Genomic DNA, 19,898 nt, shown 5'->3' with positions numbered 1-19,898 from the left:
CATAAATCCTCTCTCACACACATATATCATGTCCCTGATGTCCAGCCCGGCTGCTTTTCACACACTGGTGCCAAAAGGTCTGGAAACCTGTTCTTTGTACATAGGCTCCGCACACAAATAGTCTGAAGTGACTGAAAAATTAAATAGACATTTGCTTTAATGTAATAGCAACCAATGTGAAAAACAAAGGTGGGCACTTTGATTTTCATGTTGGTCTTCTTTTGTCAAATCCTTTGTATGTCAAGCATGCCTGAAAGTTGCCAGGCATTATCCCCTCAGGGAATAAGATGAAGTGTCCAAATGTCATGCTGTTTGGATGAAAATGCCAGCATTACAGAGAGTGGACAACCAGACGAGTCTCCCTCCTGGATGGATTTATAATGGTGCAAATGGTTCAGTTGCACCAGGGCCAATGCCTGCTAAGGGGCCAGACTCTGAGCTTTCATTTTAAGAAAAGGAAGCAGACTTCTTAGTAATTTCTGTTGGTTAAACCAGCCTGGCTATTCTTGAACATTGGTAGCAACAACATCCAAGCCCATCCAAGGTCCAGTCCCAGGGAAGCAGTAGTGCCAACAAGGGCTCAGTCTCAGTCAAGAGGTACTCCAGGTCAGAAGGAGTTCCAGCAGAAGTCAGGTTAAGGAGTGTGCCAAACTCCAAGTAAACACACACTCAGGTTCAAGTGCGAGATGTTGTTCCAGCTAGTCCCTCAGTCTTGGAATTAGGTGTTTAAGCCAGAGCTGCCAAAACCCCACACAGGGCTCAGTGGCAGCTTCCCAGATATTTCTGCAGTGTCCTCATTAGGAGGGCCCAGGCGGCGCTGTGGGTTAAACCACAGAGCCTAGGACTTGCTGATCAGAAGGTCGGCAGTTCAAATCCTGTCAAAGTGCAAGTAGATAAATAGGTACCACTGCTGTGGGAAGGTAAATGGCGTTTCCGTGCACTGCTCTGGTTCGCCAGAAGCGGCTTAGTCATGCTGGCCACATGACCCGGAAGCTGTACGCCAGCTCCCTCGGTCAATAAAGCGAGATGCGTGCCACAACCCCAGAGTCAGTCACGACTGGACCTAATGGTCTGGGGTCCCTTTACCTTTACCTACTCCCAAATAATCTTTTATTTATGACGAGTCCACTTCTGCAACTGAACTCTCCTCCTGACTGTGAGAGTCTCAACCTGCCTCTCGAGGTGCTGTTGTTCCCAGAGGCTTGTGTTGTTCCACTTCTGCTTCAGGGGCCAAGTTCCCCTTCTGTGGGGAGGGAACCCTGCCAGTCTCCCCCGGCTGTTGTTCTGTTTCCAAATTTCTGCTAGCTCCTTATCCTCGTCCACCAGATCCTCTTCAGAAGAGGAGTCACCTGGTGGGGGGAAACAGCAGAGAGTTGATGACTGACCCAAATTTGGAAGTGAGCAAAATCAATTAGAAGTTAGTTTAAAAGAGGAAACTGAACATGCCTAAATCATTTTCTTTTTTGTTTTATTAAGGTTGCCAACATGTTTCTGGTTTGTAATTTGGTTAAGAGTTGTACAACTGCACATGGTCAGAATATTCAGTGTTTTGTTTTTTAGGTTATGAAATAATAAATATGTTCATTTGTAAGATATCTCAAGTTATATTTACTGGGTTATCTTATTTTCTGCATACCCTTTTTTGGGGGGGGGGGGTCCTATTTTGTGAACTGTACCGGAGACCCCAGTCTCCTTAATCTGACATTGATCTCCCTTGAAATCAAAGTGGAAATGAAGGCCTGCCAAAAAAACCATGTTGGTAACATGTTTCGTTGTTCTGTATGGGACAATGACAATAAAGATTATCGTATCGTAAATAGAATGATAGAATAAAACAAATGCATCGAACACTTATAATCCCTATTGCACAACCTTATGACTATCCATGCTACCTAAAAGCCTTTTAACTGCAGGTACCTTGGAATGAATCTGAGACTTTCTACCTGTTGGACTTTCTCTGACAGCTTTGAAACCCTGAAATGAAATGGGTTTTTTTAAGCATTAGAGAAAGGCAGTGTGCTTCTGAGTACCAGTTAGAGGAAACCACAAGAGCAGAGAGTGCTCTAATAAAGACTCCTGTCAGTAAACACTGCTTAGGCTCTTGGGCTTTGGGTCTGGCTCAGACAAAATTCTTCAACAGCACTGCACATGCTGCTCCTTGACACTACCTGGGGCATTGTCTAGTCTTTCCTTTTGCAGGGGTCTGAAATATCGTAGATGGGGGAGAAAGTTGTTTTAATTGGGAGAGAGAGAACAAACCGGGATTTATTTATTTTTTAAAAAAGCTAACTTCAACACATTTGTAATAAACGTTTCTTCCATAAAGCTGTTTAATGGAGCATATCACTTGTTTTTAACCAGCGGGTCTCTCTCTCCCTCCCGCCCCCCTTGTTTAGTTTGGTTTCTTCAAAATATAGTGTGTCCTCCAGGGGCTGCTGACAATCTCCCATTTCTCCCAACACCAGAGAAAGCTAAAGGCACTGAGTAGCCGAGAGAGTCCCACAAACTGGTTTCATTGCTTTCTCTCCTGCAGGCAGATTCTGTCAGTCTCCCTGTCTGTCTGTCTTGTCTGTCTGTCCGTCCATCCATATGGGAATAATCTCCAGTCATTAATAATCTAAGTATCAGGACTTCATCAGATATAATAGTACCAGAAAGCCCTGGGAAAACTTTTGTGGAGTGAGCCAGCATGACCAAACAGCAGTATGTTGCAGGCTTTACATAGCCTGTTGTGAAATGTTTGCCGGAAACTTTGAAGATAAAGTCCCTCACATCCATCCTGGCTTGGACTCTCTGTTCAATGCAATGTCATTGTCAGAGGTGTCCAGAGCAATATCTGGTCCAGCTATGTTGGAACATTTCCAGCTATTGATGTCTGAAGATGGGAACAAGGAGCTTGATCAAATCCAATCAACTCTTCTTATGCTCAACCCTTGGCCCCATGGCTTATTAAACTGTACAGGGAAACGATATCTGATTGGGTCTGAGAGGCTATAAATACCCTGTTGATAGATGCAGCAACCCCAGCTTCTTGGGGGAGGGAGTATTCATTTCACTGGTCTTGGAGAAACTTGTTTTGGATCTGAGAGACGTCAATAATTTCAGGTTGGTGGTCAACACCTGCTTTTGAGCAAGGTGTTCAAGAGAATACTAGCTGGCCAACTCCAGTCGCTCCTGGATGAACTTCCTTTCTAGATTCAGTTCAGTTGGGCTTCAGACCTTGTTCTGTAGCAGATATCGCCTTGGCCTCTCTGTGAGATAACCACTGCTGAAAGAGATGAGAGGAGTATGACCCTGTTGATTATCTGAGCTGATGGCAGTTTTCAATACTATTGACCATGGTGTCCTCCTGGAGGTTATCTAAACTGGGTGTTGTAGGCAGTGACACTACTTGGAGATGGCTCCACTCCACGCCTCGGTGGATGACTGATTCTAAAGGACCACTTCTCAAACCCTTCACAACTGTGCTTTAGGGTCCCAAACGATTCTGTTCTTTACTCCATACTGTTAAGATTCTTTTTTATGGCACTTCACAAATTCACATCTACTCATTAGTAAAATGCTACGCATACAAAATTTGTATGCCATGATGCGCATGATCACATGTACCAAGATTACTTCCCCCTCCCTCCCTGGCAACATTTTAGCAAGACATGCTAAAATATATGCCTTTTGGTACTGTAAAGGTACAGAATAGATGCAAATTAGCCCAAAGAACTGAAAGCTGTAGGAAGCTGCAGATACTTCAGTTCCAGAACTAATGAGACATGGTCCAAAATCCAAGGCAAGTAAAAACACAGGGCATAATAAATGCACAAGAAGATAAAGTAACAGAACCATGGCAGTTCACTCATCCCTAGTTGGAAGTCATCAAGGATAGACAAAAGAAACCCGCTGCCACAGGCTCAGACTTGTACAAATAGGTGTTATTTGTACAGAACGCTTTTAGCGTCATCTGACAGCTCCTTACAGAGTACCCAGTGAGAGGGAAGAATATATCTATATCCTCCAAAGTCCTTTTATAGTTATGCATGCATTTGGCAGAGAGAACAGTTTGACTGAAGCTATAAAATCTAGCATTTGAGCTTATATTTCTCCCACTGACTGCCAAACATTCTTCATTCCTTTCAGTTCATTCTAGCAAACTAAACAAAAAACCAAAGGAGAGCCACAAGTTTGTCTTTGGCTAGAAGGGAGACTGAAGGAGTACAATTGCCGGCCAGGCGGGGGGGGGGGCAGGACACCCCCGGCTGAGTTACTGTGCGCTAAAAGAACTTCCTTCACAAAAAGAAACAAGATGTCCTAGCAAGTATGACTCTAATCCAGTAGCAGGAATATATCATAAGCAGGTTGCCTCCCATTTCTATCTACTGGCTGCCACTGCTAAGGCCATCAGAAGGAAGAGCATCAGCACTCCTGCACCATGCCTGGGTACAGCTGCAGTGGAAAGTTCCTGCTCTGCATATGACATTAGTAGGGGCCGACACCCCTGCTTGCTTTGGTCACCACCCCGACCCCTGCCCACCCCTCCAAATAATTAGTTTGTTCTGTTTTAATGGTTCTTACATCTGATTGCATAAACGTTGTTGTATACTTCCCCAAGAGGTCAGTGTATGTTAGGCAGCAGAGGAACCAACCCCCACAACAGGTAGCCAAGAATGGACAAGACAAGGAAAAGGCCTTACCATCTGCTTTTTATTCAATAGTCACAGAGAGAGGCTTGGGAATGCAGCCTCTTGGAATAATGGTGTTGTCCTGAGTGACTCTCCACCAGCTCTGTCTCTCCCACTTCCTCATGCATCATCGTTATGGGTGCTGAGAAGGGCCCTTTGCCTTTTATCTCTTTGTTCTCCTACTTTCAATGCTCGCTCGATTCTGGGAGGGGGCGTCTGGAATGCTTTCTAAAGACACTGTGTCCACCAGCTCTTGCCCCCCTGCTGCTTCTTCCTCCTCTCCCATTATCTCCCAGCTTTTCCCCTCATCTTCCTCTGAGCTGTGATCTCCCTCTACCCCCTGTTGTAATTCTGAACTGTCTTCTTCTTCTCTGGAAGGGTCAGGCTGGGGAGGCGGTCTCCACCATTCCTCCTCTGCCCAGTCCCTGACAGTATATAAATAAACAGCCATTGGGGGGAGAACAACAACAACAGCAACCCTTGAGGACCCCTAGTGGGAAACAACCCAAACCATATTAAATCTCAGAGTCTTTAGTGTCTCCGTTTCAAAAAGAATGATTTGCCCATTTGTCTTTGAGGGCCAGAATGATCCATCTCAACAAAAACCATCTTGTGCTACCCTCAAGTGACCCGAATATTTCCTGAGTAAAACAAAACAAAATGTTCAGTGGCTGCAGCAAATTGAAACCACAGCCATCCAATTTTCATAAAACCATCTGAACCTCTTAATGAAGGAATGCATGTTCTCAAGCTTTGTCTTGCCGATACTGGCTTGCAGAAAGGAGCTAACTCCCCCACATTCCTTTACTGCCTAATACAGCAGCTAAACAAACAGTGTGTGTCACATTACTGTAACATTAACTTTATTCTAGGGCTGAGCTGAAATTGTTCAGTAAATAATCTTCTGATCATTTAAAAAATATTTTAAATGTCTAAACTAGCTAAACTTCTGGAGAATCTCAGTTCTCCTTTGGAGAATATTCAGTGAAATGGCACCCTCAGTTTCACCACCCATGAATTTTGGGCAAAAGCTGATCATTGTGGATCAACGTTTAACACTGTCTAATATTATTTATTATCATTGCAAGAAAACCATGGGCTCTTCGTCTTGCAACCCTCCTCTTTTAGCCCATTGCTTTTTTTAAGCCACCAAATATTAACTAAGAAGAGAGCTTTATTCAGCATTGAGTGAGCCAATCATTTCTCATAAGGATACTTTCTGGAGGAAATGTTTGAAAGAATTTCACCTCCCACTGCCGAAAATATTTAGCATGATGCCCCCGCCCTGCTGCTTCCAAATTTGCCACCACCCACAGATTGTGTGGAGAATTTTAGAAGGCTATTTTCACTCAGCCCTGTTTTATTTTTTCTTTTCTGTCTCTTACACCAAATCTGCAGCTAACTGAAGGCAGCTATGCGCAGATGGGAGGAATGGTAGCAATATTGGCTGGATGTGTGGGAAGTGGAAAGAGAATAACTGAATTCTGGAAATAGTCTTACTTCTTTTGGAGAATGATGTAGGTGAAGGAAGGGCTTAGATATATGTGCTCCATCATTAAGAGGATAGTGTGTGAATGAATGTTTGTAGCAGAGCCATTCCTTGATCCAAAATGTTTGAGTTATGTCAATCTGTTCCAAAACTTACATTAGAATGAGGAGAGCATTCTAGGAGGAGGAACAAAGTATATGCAGAGTTAGAATTTGAATGTTAAATTAGACATCTACTAAGCCTATTCCAGCTGATCATTACAAGAACTCTGTAGCAAAGAACTAATGAATAACTTTGCATGTTTGGTTTGTTTGTTTTGTCCTCCCTCCCAAACCCTTCTCCTTTTGTGTAAGCTTCAGGACAGAGATGGTCTTATTACTGACTTTTGCAAGCCACTCTGGGAGCAGTGGCGGAGCTTCAAGCTCCGAGGGAGGGGCGAAGAGTAGGTGGGGGCATGGGGTGCCACACACAGGGACATGGCACGTGTCCTGGAGGCATGGTGCGCTGCCTGCGGGGGTGTGGCGCCCAGCACGGGGGGGCAGCCATGATGGCACCCCACCGGGATCGTGCCACTGGGGGTGGTGCACACACACACCCCACACCCCTGGTCCTCTGCCAGTGTCTGGGAGACCTTTTCCCCCCTTTGGCTGAAGAGTGGGGTAAATAACTATTAAATGGTAAATAACTATTCTTCATCTAGATTCCTGTTCCTAAGAGTTCCAGGCATATGTTTGTTTCAAGCAATTTTTTCTTTGTTCCTTTTTGCTGATACTAAACAGAATTGAACTTTAGTGATCTGCATCAGAACACTTTTATAGATCCATGCATTGGGCAACCAGATAAACAACAGCAGTAGAACCAAGCATTTACTTTGAAATTTGGTGTAATAAATCACTAGATGTGAAATACTTTAAACACTTGAAATGTGCTACATAAATCTAAAGTTTAAACTTACTGGCAGTCAGCACATGTTGTACAATCTAGAAGGGAAGATTAAAGGTGCAATCCTATAACCACTTGCCTGTGAGTAAGTCCCATTAAACAAAGTGCTGCTTCCTTTTGAGTACAGACATATAGCCATGCAGTATAAGGCATAATATTATATCCAATTCAGGAAAATAGTATGCTTTCACATCAGAAAAATGCATATATACCTGGACTCATTGATACTAGGTTGGATGACTTCAGCAAGAAAACAATTTTCTGAGATGTGTGAGTGGTAAATTGACTATATGTGGATCAAATAAAGGGCACGATCCAGTAAAAGTTAAGCACTATGTTTCATTGATTTCAATTGAGGAAGAGTTAACTAGGAGCCCAGAATCTATATTCCCAAGACCTAATGGAATTATTTTCTTTTTACATTATACAGTGTGAACAGGCTGTGGAATTTTATAGCTGTTTCAGTGTCAAGAACATGAGATTTATCTTACTTAAAAAGTAATTACCACATCAGTAACATGGTAATTATTAGAACAAGCAAGGGTAATGATAATGCCTACAGTTTCAATTCTCAGCCCTCTGCAGTAATATTTTTATAACCTGGGTCTATAGGGCTATTTATTGTACTGGTAACAAATACTGTAATAAAAAGTGAAAGCTTGAATACAAGTAGAAGTATATATGTTCTCTGTCTTAATTGTGTTGACATGAGGTTGAGATTATTTTCTGCAGCAAATTGTTTGGAGTAGATTCTAGCCATATGAGAGAATCTGGTCAAAACATTTTGCCCTTTTTATTTACACAATGGGATCTAGGGGACCTTGACTGTTTCTACGTCCCCTTGGAATCTATGGGTCTACAGTGCACAACTCTGCCTAATTAATTTCAGTGGGCCCTTTTCTTCAGTGGGCCCTTGTGACATTAAAATATTTAAAGGGGGGAAATGACTTTGGGAAGATCCACACCACAGGCATTAACTAATACAGGGGAGATTCCCTTTCTGCAGAGAATACTATGGGCTGCAATTCAGGGAGCGGGGGACTATAAATCTCTAACAGTGTCTTCCTAAACTACATGACTTGGCAGTAAATACGACAGTTATAGTGGTGGAAAAGGAGAGATGGGCTAAGGAGCTCATTCTTTCCCATTTCAGTCTCACTGGCCTTTAATCATCAATCCATTGGGTGCTGTTCTGTCCTGTTTTGTTCCATTCTATGTTTGTTTTAGGCATCCCTGTGTCAGGGTGTCTGGTTCATGCGCCCTCAAAATTGTGTATCCAGGGCTATGCCCCCCCATGCTATGCCCCTGGGGGTGTGGCTTTCTGGCAAGTAGGGTGCAGCTAGAGAGGTTTACCCTACCTGCAAGTCATAGGAACATAGGAGGCTGCTTTCTACCAAGTTAGACCCTTGGGTCCATCTAGCTCAGTATTGTCTACACCAGGCATAGGCAAACTCGGCCCTCCTGATGTTTTGGGACTACAACTCCCATCATCCCTGACCACTGGTGCTCTTAGCTAGGGATGATGGGAGTTGTAGTCCCAAAACATCTGGAGGGCTGAGTTTGCCTGTGCCTGGTCTACACTAGTTAGTAGTGACTTCTCAGTGTTTCAGACAGGCAGCTTTCATACTAGGGCCTGAACCTGGGACCTGATAGTTGGGACCACTAAGCCAGTGTTTCCCAACCCTGTGCCTCCAGCTGTTTTTGAACTACAACTCCCATCATCCCTGACTAGCAAGACCAGTGGCAAGGGATGATGGGAATTGTAGTCCAAAAACAGCTGGAGGCACAAGGTTGGGAAACACTGCACTAAGCTACAGCCCTTCTCCAGTCACAGTGTCTCATGCCAGTGTTAGTGCCACTGCAACTAAAGCCTTCTGGAAGACAATCATATAAGCTTGTAGTTGGGCTCTGAAGATCTATCTCAATTCATTTTTCAACTGTTGCCAGAGCCTTTAGTAATGGCTGTCATCTTTCCTCAAACTGTCCCTCACTGAGCAGCTGGGAAGAGACATAACGCCATTTGGAAAGAGATAAAAGAGGAACAAAAACACAGCTGCAAGCTCCGCTTCTCTCACACGGTGCCACAAAGACTCAGAACTGCAGTAAAGTTTAAAGCATTTCCTGACTGCGCAGCTTCCAAAGCTTGATGCATTTCCCAAAGTGTGAATCCAAAAAGCAAAACTTAGTGTGTAAGGCCCATCTAAATTGGTCAAAATGGTTTTCAGATGAATGTCATCACAGACTAGCGCTTTACAGTTCAAGAATGACTATGCATGAATTATCTTGAGAACACATCATTGTATGCAATGCAATGTGCTCTCCTCAGGCCTCTGACAGCTCTCTCTTATCCATCAGCCTGATTCTCTCCAAGCCCCTGGTGTGCAGCATATGTGCAATTCTCTGAGGTGCAACCTCTGCACCTGGGGCCAGAGGAACAGCAGGATGTTTGGTGCAGGTGAGGCCCAAACAAGAATAGCCGAGTACATCACCTTGTACTTCACTGAGCCCTCTGTAAACTCTATAGAGAATTCCCTCCATGTAAACAAAACTGCAGACATGCATACCCTCCAACATTTCTCTGGTGAAAATAGGGATGTCCTATTAACAACAACAACAACAACCCATCTGATGGGTTGCCCAAACCACTCTGGGTGGCTTCCAACATATACAAAACATAGTAAGACATTAATCATTTAAAAACTTCCCTATACAGGTCTGCCTTCAAAGGTCTTCTAAAGGTTGTGTCTTGTCTTATCTGCTTGGCTCAGAGGTCACATAGCTTCATACCTTCCAAAAATTTCCCGATGAAAATCGGGATGTCCTACCATACCCTCCAACATTTATCCAATGAGGGGTGTCCTAAGGAAAACCAGGACATTCCAAGATCAGATCAGAAACCAGTCCCTGGGAAATAGGGGCACTTGGAGGGTCTGGACATGTAGAAGAAGGAGTAGTGTCTTCAACGTGAATATTTCTTGTCAAAATATGTTTTTGTTCTCATGTTTTTGACACTGAAATTTAAAATAGCAAGATGAGGCCAAGGTCATGTGTGCTGCTGCTATGTAGAGTACTATGGGAGTACAGCCACTTCATTTTACCACTACGATTAGATCTACCCTGAAGTATACACATAATATAAAGCTGCCCTGCCTCCTGCTGAATTAACTGGGCAATAGGCTCCTTACGCATTAGGTGAGGAGGTCAGAGTGAGAACTCTAATTGAGCTTCCAGTCTCTGCCAACTCTAGAACATTAGCTCACACTTTTATAGTACCTTGATGAAGAGGACCAAGGCTATGTACACACCGCACATGCAAAACACATTCAAAGCACACACACACACCCCAAAAAAGGATCCAGGGAAATACAGTTCCCAGAATCCTTAGCAAACTAGCATGGTTTCCTGGATACTTTGCAGGGATGGTGTGCTTTAAATGTGTTTGAAATTTAGAGCCCAAATCAGTAGCATGAGGTGAGGAGCAGTGACATGTGAGAGGGGGCAAAGCAGCCATCCCTAGCTGGTACTGCCACAAAATGCTCATTCTGCAATTCTGGACCATGCAGATATATCTACTACAACAAAATATAAATGTGGTAAATATATTAAATTAACATATGCCAGAATGCTATCTTTTGAGGCTCATTTATTTGATATATATTGATTAACTGTGTTTTTTGAGCCTTCATTGTTCAAGCTAGCAGAATATGTATATTTTGAATTGCAAATCAGACCATCATAAGTCATAATCAAGAGTGGACCATTAAGTCCATTGATTTCAATGGATCTGCTCCGGCTATGGCTTAATCAGATGCAGCCCACTGTGAGGAAACTGTAGATGGAAACAAATGGCAAAGAAGTTAGTTTCTCAGAAAAACAAAAACAAATACTGTATAGAATGTAAGATTTAGTATGACCCATTTGCGGAAACAAACACATAAAACACCAGAATCACTAGCCAGCTTCTAATGTAACAACAGCACAAAACTAAAAATATAAACAATATATGCAGTATATACAAATTATTTCCAAATTAAGTTGCTGGCATGGAAATAAGATTTCATATATATATTTCATATATATATTTCATATATATATTTCTCATATATATATATATATATATATATATATATGCTTTCGTAGATTTTCACGGGTACAGGAATGCAGGTTTTGGTGTCCTCGGGTGTCTTCCCGTGTAAAAGTTGGGGTGTCTAGGCGACGTTTCGACGAGGTCTCACTCGTCATCTTCAGGCTGGTGCTTTCGGCTTCTTGTTACTGGAACAGAGCAGGATCTCAGTGTTTGAGTTCCTATAAATACTGTAGAGGGGGTGTGGTGTATAGCCTCCAATGTTCTGGGCAGAGAGGAAGTTCCCAGGCTAGTGTGCCTTTTCTTCTTTTGTTCCTTAATTACTTGAGAGATATCTTGAGTGATTTCTTGAGTGATATCCTGAGTACCACTTAGGTGGGTCATTAGGTGTGGATTAGTTGTTAAAGTCTTTGTGTCTTGACCTCTTGAACTTTGTGAAGAGTTTTCCTGAGAAGATGGCTGTACTGTACTTAGTTGTGCTCTGGCTTGGCTTCGTGTATAGGGGCGAGCTGTGGTTTTGTGGCTTGTGTCAGCCAGATCTGTGTAGGGATTGCAGGGGGGTGCAGCATCCGGAGGTGCCACCATGGATTGGCTACTGGATGGTGTCTGTAATTCATCTGTGGAGAGGGTCTGGGTTTGGGTCTGGTGTGGTTGATTGGTGTTGGCGTTCTGTGTGCCTCTGGATCTGGTGTCAGTTTTTGTGGGGAGGGCTAATTTCCAGATGTCTGGCAAGCGGGATGTGTCGTCACGCTTGTTCATGTTGTGAGGGTGTTTCTCTATCTCGATGGCTTCCATGATTATTCTCTTGTGGTGATGTTCCGTGTTAAAGAGCAATTTGGAATCTGCAAAATTAATTTCGTGTCCTGTTTCTTTCATGTGTTGGAAAAGAGAGGAAGTTTTTTCTTCTTTTTTGACGGCATTCTTGTGTTCTGCGATACGTGCATTTATTCGTCTGTTTGTTTGTCCAATGTACGTGGCTGGGCAGACTTTGCAGGGTATTTCATAGATCCCTTGGTTTTCCAACTGGATTTTATCCTTGGGGTTTCTGAGGATATTGGCTATTTTTTGGTTGGTGCAAAAGAAATCACTCAAGAAATCACTCAAGATATCTCTCAAGTAATTAAGGAACAAAAGAAGAAAAGGCACACTAGCCTGGGAACTTCCTCTCTGCCCAGAACATTGGAGGCTATACACCACACCCCCTCTACAGTATTTATAGGAACTCAAACACTGAGATCCTGCTCTGTTCCAGTAACAAGAAGCCGAAAGCACCAGCCTGAAGATGACGAGTGAGACCTCGTCGAAACGTCGCCTAGACACCCCAACTTTTACACGGGAAGACACCCGAGGACACCAAAACCTGCATTCCTGTACCCGTGAAAATCTACGAAAGCAAATATATATATATATATATATATATATATAAACTTGAGTTAATTTGTTCAATTTTATTGATATTTCCCAACATGAGGTTAGGATTTATTTATTTATTTGCAATTTTTTCATAGTTACAATATGGAACAATATGGAACAATGTGCAATACACATAAGCTGAACTTAACCTTCTCTAAGCTAACTGGCAATCTTGCTCTTCAGACTCTATTCATCTTAAATATACAGCAACATTTATCAGTATGGGGGGGTGCGCGCGCAAAGGGGACTGCAGAATAGGAGAGAGAAGGATGCATGGAAATGGGGGTGATCTGAGTGCAAGGGAGAGTTGAAAAAAAGAGAGAGGATGAAGGGGGTAAAAGTGATAACTGTGTGCAGAGGGGGCTGCAGTGCACAATAGGAGAGAGGATAAGGCATTGAACAAGGGTGATCTTTTGTGCAAGAAAGAGCTGAGGAAAAAATTGCCTCAACTGTTTAAAATTCTAGTTCCATTTTCTATCATCTGGGGGTGATAAAGTTGGAGGCTGGATCTTCAATCAGCCTCTCAGCATGATGTTGCAGTATGGAAAGTATAACCCTAGGAGGAAAACGACCATATACGCTATAAGCAGCAACAGACACTTTCACTGAAGCAAAAGTGGAAAATGCAGCTTCTTCATGGCAAAGAAAAGGTGGCGTTTTGTGGATGATAAAAAAAAATAATACCCCAACTAAATAAACGACTTGAAATTATAAATACAGTGGTACCTTGGGTTAAGTACTTAATTCGTTCCGGAGGTCCGTACTTAACCTGAAACTGTTCTTAACTTGAAGCACCACTTTAGCTAATGGGGCCTCCTGCTGCCGCTGCGCCACCGGAGCACAATTTCTGTTCTCATCCTGAAGCAAAGTTCTTAACCTGAAGCACTATTTCTGGGTTAGCGGAGTCTGTAACCTGAAGCGTATGTAACCTGAAACATATGTAACCCGAGGTACCACTGTACGTTTAGAACTCTAGATAATAACATTACAGCTATTTGGTGAAAGACAATTATCCTTTAATAGGTCATATGTTGGGCTGCCTTTGAAGGCTGTTTGGAAACTGCAGCTGGTGCAGAATTCGGCAGTCAGATTGTTGATCAGGGTCAGATGATCAGAATCTATAACGCCAATTATGGCATGACTGCACTGGCTACCAATTAGTTTCCAGGCTCAGGTCAAAGAGTTGGAGTTGGCCTATAAAGCCTTAAGTTGCTCAGGAACCCTGTACCTCAAGGACCACCTCTCTGCACATGAAACAGCCTGGATCCTGTGTTCTTCATCTGAGGCCCTTCTTCATCCACCCACTCCATGAGAGGTTTGGAGGGTGACAGACGAGAACAGGCCTTTTCATTGGTGCTCCCTAGCACAGCTTGTAGAACATCTCAGCTTGTAGAATGCTCATGCCAGGGAGGCATGCCTAGAACCATTTTTATCCTGTTATAGGTACCAGACAAAAACATTAGTTTCCCCCCGGGATTTTGGCCTATTTTAAAGGAGTGGGATTTATAGTCCTGCTTTTTGATTAGCTGTGTATATCCTATTTGAATTGTTGTGTTTTTAGGTTTTTATTTTATTTATGGGGAAATAAAACAAAAACCCTTTTGGCATCACAGTGCAGAATGGCATCATAGGAATGGGTAAAGGAACAAAAAACTAAAAGCAATAATACACTGTCATTTTTAATGACAAATTGCAAAGTCTTAGGGGAGGGGAATTTCTTGGGGGGTGAAATATTAAAGACAGAGCTATATAGCTACCATAGCATGTAGTGTGGCCATTATTTTCTAGGCTCATCTAGATTTTTCTAGTTCATCTGTCTCTAAACTTTTTATAGCAATGTAAAGTTAGATGGAGGGCACAAGGAGAAGGTGACGACAGAGGACGAGATGGTTGGACAGTGTTCTCGAAGCTACCAGCATGAATTTGACCAAACTGTGGGAGGCAGTGGAAGACAGGAGTGCCTGGCGTGCTCTGGTCCATGGGGTCACAAAGAGTCGGACACGACTAAATGACTAAACAACAACAACAAAGTTAGTCAGCAGGGTCTGGAAAACATAATGCATGTTATGGAGCTTTAACCATTCTAAAATTAAAATGTGATTTTCAGGAAACTGTTTCTCAGAAAGAGCAATAATTTATAACAGAAGTGACTAATTTGGGACCCATGGGCTATATATGGCCGCCAGAAGTTTTTTTGTGATCCTTAAAAAAAAAAATCCAAAAATGTGTTGTTTTTAAAAATTACTCATATACCAAGACACACGTATCTTGAAAAATTAGCTTGTTTTCAGTAGACAAGTGAGATCTTCACACATTTCCACATTGTCATCAGTGGTGGACATTGACGTCTCAAATTTCAGTGGTGCCCTGTGTGATGCTCAAAACCAGCACCCCATGCCTCACCTCTTGCCTACCATTTGATGTCACAATTGTGACGCCCCCTGTGGCATTCCAGAAGCTCTGCACCCACCTCACCAATCATGCTCCCCTTGATCTGCCTTATCTGTTATGTCTGCTTTGGCCTCTACTGTTTTTGGAAAGAGAACATTAGTATGTTTTATACAAAATGTAAAAGATCACATTTCATATATTGTTCTTTTAGAACATATTACTTAGCATCTGGAACTGCATATCTCTAAGAATGTGTCTCTAACTCCTAGTCTAGACAAAATCCTAGAAATCTTTTCATAGGCCAAATGCTTTGGATCAAAATCCAAAGGATGTCAATTATTTTTTTTCTTTTTCCCTCCCTCTGCCCTTTTTCTGGTTTAATATCCTTTTCTGGTTTAATATCTGACAGGCCTTTTTGAAAGAGATTTATTTTCTATAGCTCACTTAGCAGATACCATGGCCAAAACAAGTTTTCTGCTTCAAGGAACTGTTAATAGTACTGAATATATTGTTCATTGCGGGGAATCAAAGTGTACTGAAACCCACTGATTGCTACATACAGAATTTTGGAACAAAAAATATGGCTTGCTCATTTGGCAAGTTTTTGTATGCTTCTTTTCTTCTGATTTGTGTAAATTGACTTGGGGAAGTTCTGATTTGATTACTAGACCATCCTTATGATAATGTGCCTTAGGTGGGCCTGTGTTGCTGGAAGCTGGCACGGCCTATCCTTGAAAAGCACAGCAAGAAGGAACTTAATGAAAAGCATCTGAGAAGGCTGCCAATTGTGATGCATTCATCCGGCAGGACAGTCAGAGATCTCTAAATCAGTCTGCTTCTCCTGTTCATCTGAGGGGGAGCCACATCAATAATCAACATGCAAAACAAATCAAGGATAACAAGTGAAGCTGAGGCAGGGCTGCAACAGCATATGCCTCTAAAAGAGTAACACTAATCATGGGCTTAAAGATATGCAACTCAAGGTGGCCAGAGCTGCCTCTACTGTAACAGCAACATGGTTTCCCATCACCTGAGATGCCACCATGGTTATGGCTTCACATTGAGTAGGGTTCACTTTTTCTGGCATAATGCTGCTTCCAGTTTCATTTTCAGGCAATATTAGATGCCCTAGATCAGACCATGGTCCAGAACCCAGAAAACGGATGTCTTTAGCTATCTTCATCAGCCTGCAAGTCACAGAATTCATTGTCCCACTCAGGTCAACTAGGGCACCATGAGCAGCAAGGGCTTCAGATTTGTTTGGAGCAGTAATGAAGGGCAAGCTTGTTAACACAGCCACCTTAGCAGCCATCTTCTCAGGATAACCAATTCTTGTATTCATCTGAATACAACGGAAGTGCCAACAGCACTGATAAGATCCTAGCGATTCCATGTCTGACTCGCTGCACCTAAGCACTAAATTCCTGCCTAAGGGGAAAGGGAACTGCATCCCTTATAATAGAATTTAAGATTGGGAAAATGTGAAACTGGGGGAACCAAAATTGACAGATTTGTCCATCCCTAGCTACAACAAAATCAATAAAGGATATTTTGGCACCTTAAAGACCAACTATTTTAAATGATACAAGATTTTGTAGGCTTGAATCCATCCGGTGCCAAGAAATCTCATCCGTGAAAGCTTATGCCAGCAGTAGACTGTAATTCCCATCAGCCTCAGTCACTGTAGTCAATGTTGGGGATGGTGGGAGTCCCAAAAATATCTGGAGGGCATCACATTGACTACCTCTGGCTTATGCCACAATAATAATAAAAAGATCTTTAATGTGCCACATAACTCTTTGTTCAAAATGGAAGGAGTTGCAATATTTCACTAATGAACAAAAGTTGCAGGAAAATTTTCTGAGAAGTCAGAGTTCTAGCATTATGTTGTAATACTGGTGTAACTATGAAGAATTCTTTGTGCAGCACTTATCTGAACCAATACAAAAGGGCAAAAGTATTTTGTAAACACACCACCACATGATACATTCCTGGAAGACAAGGAGAAAGCAGGAATCAAAAGGACAGCTGCAGCAGGGTGAAGATCAATAGCAAAAAAAAAAAATTTGTTTGCTTCTCAGTTTCTGTGGAATATGCTTTTTCAGATCTTCATACTGTACTTCCCATTATATTTTACCTCTTTCTCTCTCTGATGCCATTTGTGTGGCTGCAACCAACTGATTTTGTTGTTGTTGTTGTTAGAAACACCAGTCTCCCAAGGCTATATTAACATTTTATGAGGTTTTGTATTCCCGTGGGAGAAAAATGATTCCACAGTCCACCTTTAAAACAGAAGTCTGAAAAACAGTAACTTATAAATAGAAGTTTTGGCCAAGCATGCTGTGTCTTCAATCAAGGTGTTTCATGAAAATATTTTCTATTCAAGCTGCTTGATGTTGATATCTATATTGTAGTTTGTTAAGTTGCAGTACCTTGTGAGGTCTGAACCAAGAAACTGTAGTTTGTGCACTACTTGAAAACTAGGTTATCAGGATCTGATCCTGGAAGATCCAGGCTTGATCCCAGTTACTTCCCAGAGAGTCAGAGGCAGCAGATACTCATGGTAGGTCTTATATTAAGGTGGGACTGGTCACCTATTTTTTCAGAAGTAATCTGTCAAAGGCCACATGCCACTTGTGTAGGATGAGAGCCCAAAGTGAGCAGTTTGCAGGATTGCATAGCAAACTTGTTCACTTACACCCCATATCTCTCCTCCTTTCTCTGCTCCCCCTCCCTCTCTCCATCCAGTTTACATTCTCATACTGACTTTCCCTCCTTCATTAACACAGATTACAAGTGACTGTTTACAGTTGGCTTTCCTTCCATTGTTTTGTCCATTTCCATTTCCCCCTTTCTACCGTCCCCCCTCCCCACCCCAGGCTTCCCCAACCCTCCAGTTTCCTGCCAAGTATTTTTCGCCCAGTCTTATTGTGTAGCAGCTACATCTTCTCTACCTCTCTATCCCTATCACTCACATTCACAAAACAGGAGAAGAAATGACCCCAAGGAGGTGAACTGGGCAGCTATAGTGAACCTCCAGTGTCCCAGAGAAATGCATTAAATTAGACTGGTGGCAACAGGTTCCCAAGCACTGCACTTGGGCATGCATGTAATGGATCAGTTTTAGGACTTACTGGTGTGACCTTGACCATTTATGCTGAAAGTTATTATGTGTTCTATGTTCTTGAGCAGACTTCTTGAATCCGATAGATCTTGGTTAATCAAGTCACATGAATATTGTCATGCAACCAGACAGGTTTCTTAGGGTCCTTGGAGATTATGGCAAAGAATGTGCTGTCAGTTGACCCATCAAAGATCCTATAGAGAAGAAGCTTGTCCCTTCCAAACATTATTTCTCTGCAAAGTTGTTTCCAAGCTGAACAAGTGTTGTAAGTCTGCAAATGAAAAAAGCGGATTATTTGGGGTTGCATTTTCTACCTTGCTCAGGATGAAAGTGTAATTCAGATTATTTGCAGCTGGACAGCTGGAAATCCGCACCCCTTCTACCAGCATCTTTTCCTTTGCTAATGCCTACAAGATGATGATACGTTTATATGTTTGAAAGGTAGACTTCTTTGATAAAAGGTATGTTCCACTGAAATTTATAGCTTTCACATGCAGACCAGATGAACTAGAAATAGCAATCTGGCAAATATGACCTCACTCAAAATAATGCTTGACTCATTCTGTGATTGTTATTTCAAGTTTCAAACCCCAAATATTTATAAATTCGTTTTTATTGTGCTTCTTGCCATATTGGTACGCTAGCCTGTGTACAGCACATTGTCAAAGCAGCAAAAGATGCGTCTTTGAAAGTCCACACCTCTAAAATAAACACCTTTTAAAACCAGTTGTTTTGGGACTACAATTCCCATCATCCCTGACCACTGGTCCTGTTAGCTAGGGATGATGGGAGTTGTAGTCCCAAAACAGCTGGAGGGCCAAGTTTGGCCATCACTGAGGTAAAGGCATGACCTTACTGCAATATATTTTATTTCTCCTATCAATGGGGAGCCTGATCCAATCATGTGTGAATGAGTGTGAGAGAGCAAGCGTTCATCTCATTGTCAGAATCTGACAGGAAGAGATGGTGAGTGGGAGACCACGCTCCAAATTCACACTCAGAGAAAGGAGTTTGGAAGCTGACAAAAACCACTTCTGTTAAAATGACTTTTATTATAAAGGAGGAACAGAATAACTTTTCTCTGGCATAAAATGCCCTTGCAATACCAAAATCCTGTCTTGTGCGATAAACTAATACTGGAGTCATTTCCCCCAGTCCAGTTCCTTAGGATGTCGTGACGTTCCCTGGCTGTTCCTGTGAATGTTATGTTGCTCCTTGGCATCGCTGCTAGCCACATCCCAATTCACCTTACAGCTCTTCTCTCTCCCGTCATTATTTTTCCTCCCTGCCTCTATCTACCACAGTCACACCTGGAACTTGGCTGCAGGGTCCCCTCACTGAATGTGCTTCACAAACTCACAGCAATACTTTCTTCCTCCTTCCTAGCCCACCCTTCCTGTTCTTCTCTTCTCTTCCCCCTTCCCCTGCCTAACTGCCCCATTGTCACTTTCCCAACATTCTGATTCCCTTGGCAACAGTTGCCATGACTGCCCAGAACTCTCTCGCCCTCAGCTAGTACATACACACACACACACACACACACACACACATACATACATACAGACACCTATCCCCTGTTTTTCCCCAGGCGACTAGCCTTATGAAATACATGAAAACCAAAACAGAAATCTTAAATGAGCTCATTTGAAAATATGACTATACCTATGGCATCTGTCCCAGGGCATTTCCAGGTGGAGGTTTCATATTGCAAATGGGTTGTTCAAATGTCGTCACAACAGCAGCTAGGGGTGTGTGGTGTTAGCGTTGAATTATCTGCAGAAA

General features: G+C 42.5%; 1 long non-coding RNA gene across 1 annotated transcript; it reads right to left on the bottom strand.

Moving 5' to 3' along the window:
* Nucleotides 1–16,518: 16,518 nt before the first annotated feature.
* Nucleotides 16,519–19,538, bottom strand: LOC309342862. The gene is made up of 3 exons (XR_014157019.1): nt 19,427–19,538; nt 18,127–18,387; nt 16,519–16,983 (listed from the first exon to the last, which is right to left on the bottom strand). It is a non-coding gene; the product is annotated as an uncharacterized lncRNA (long non-coding RNA).
* Nucleotides 19,539–19,898: the final 360 nt, after the last annotated feature.

Source organism: Podarcis erhardii (genome assembly GCF_964252035.2).
Source record: "Podarcis erhardii genome assembly, chromosome: 5".
Taxonomy (NCBI): Eukaryota; Metazoa; Chordata; class Lepidosauria; order Squamata; family Lacertidae; genus Podarcis; species Podarcis erhardii.
This window is presented reverse-complemented; position numbering and strand designations above follow the sequence as displayed.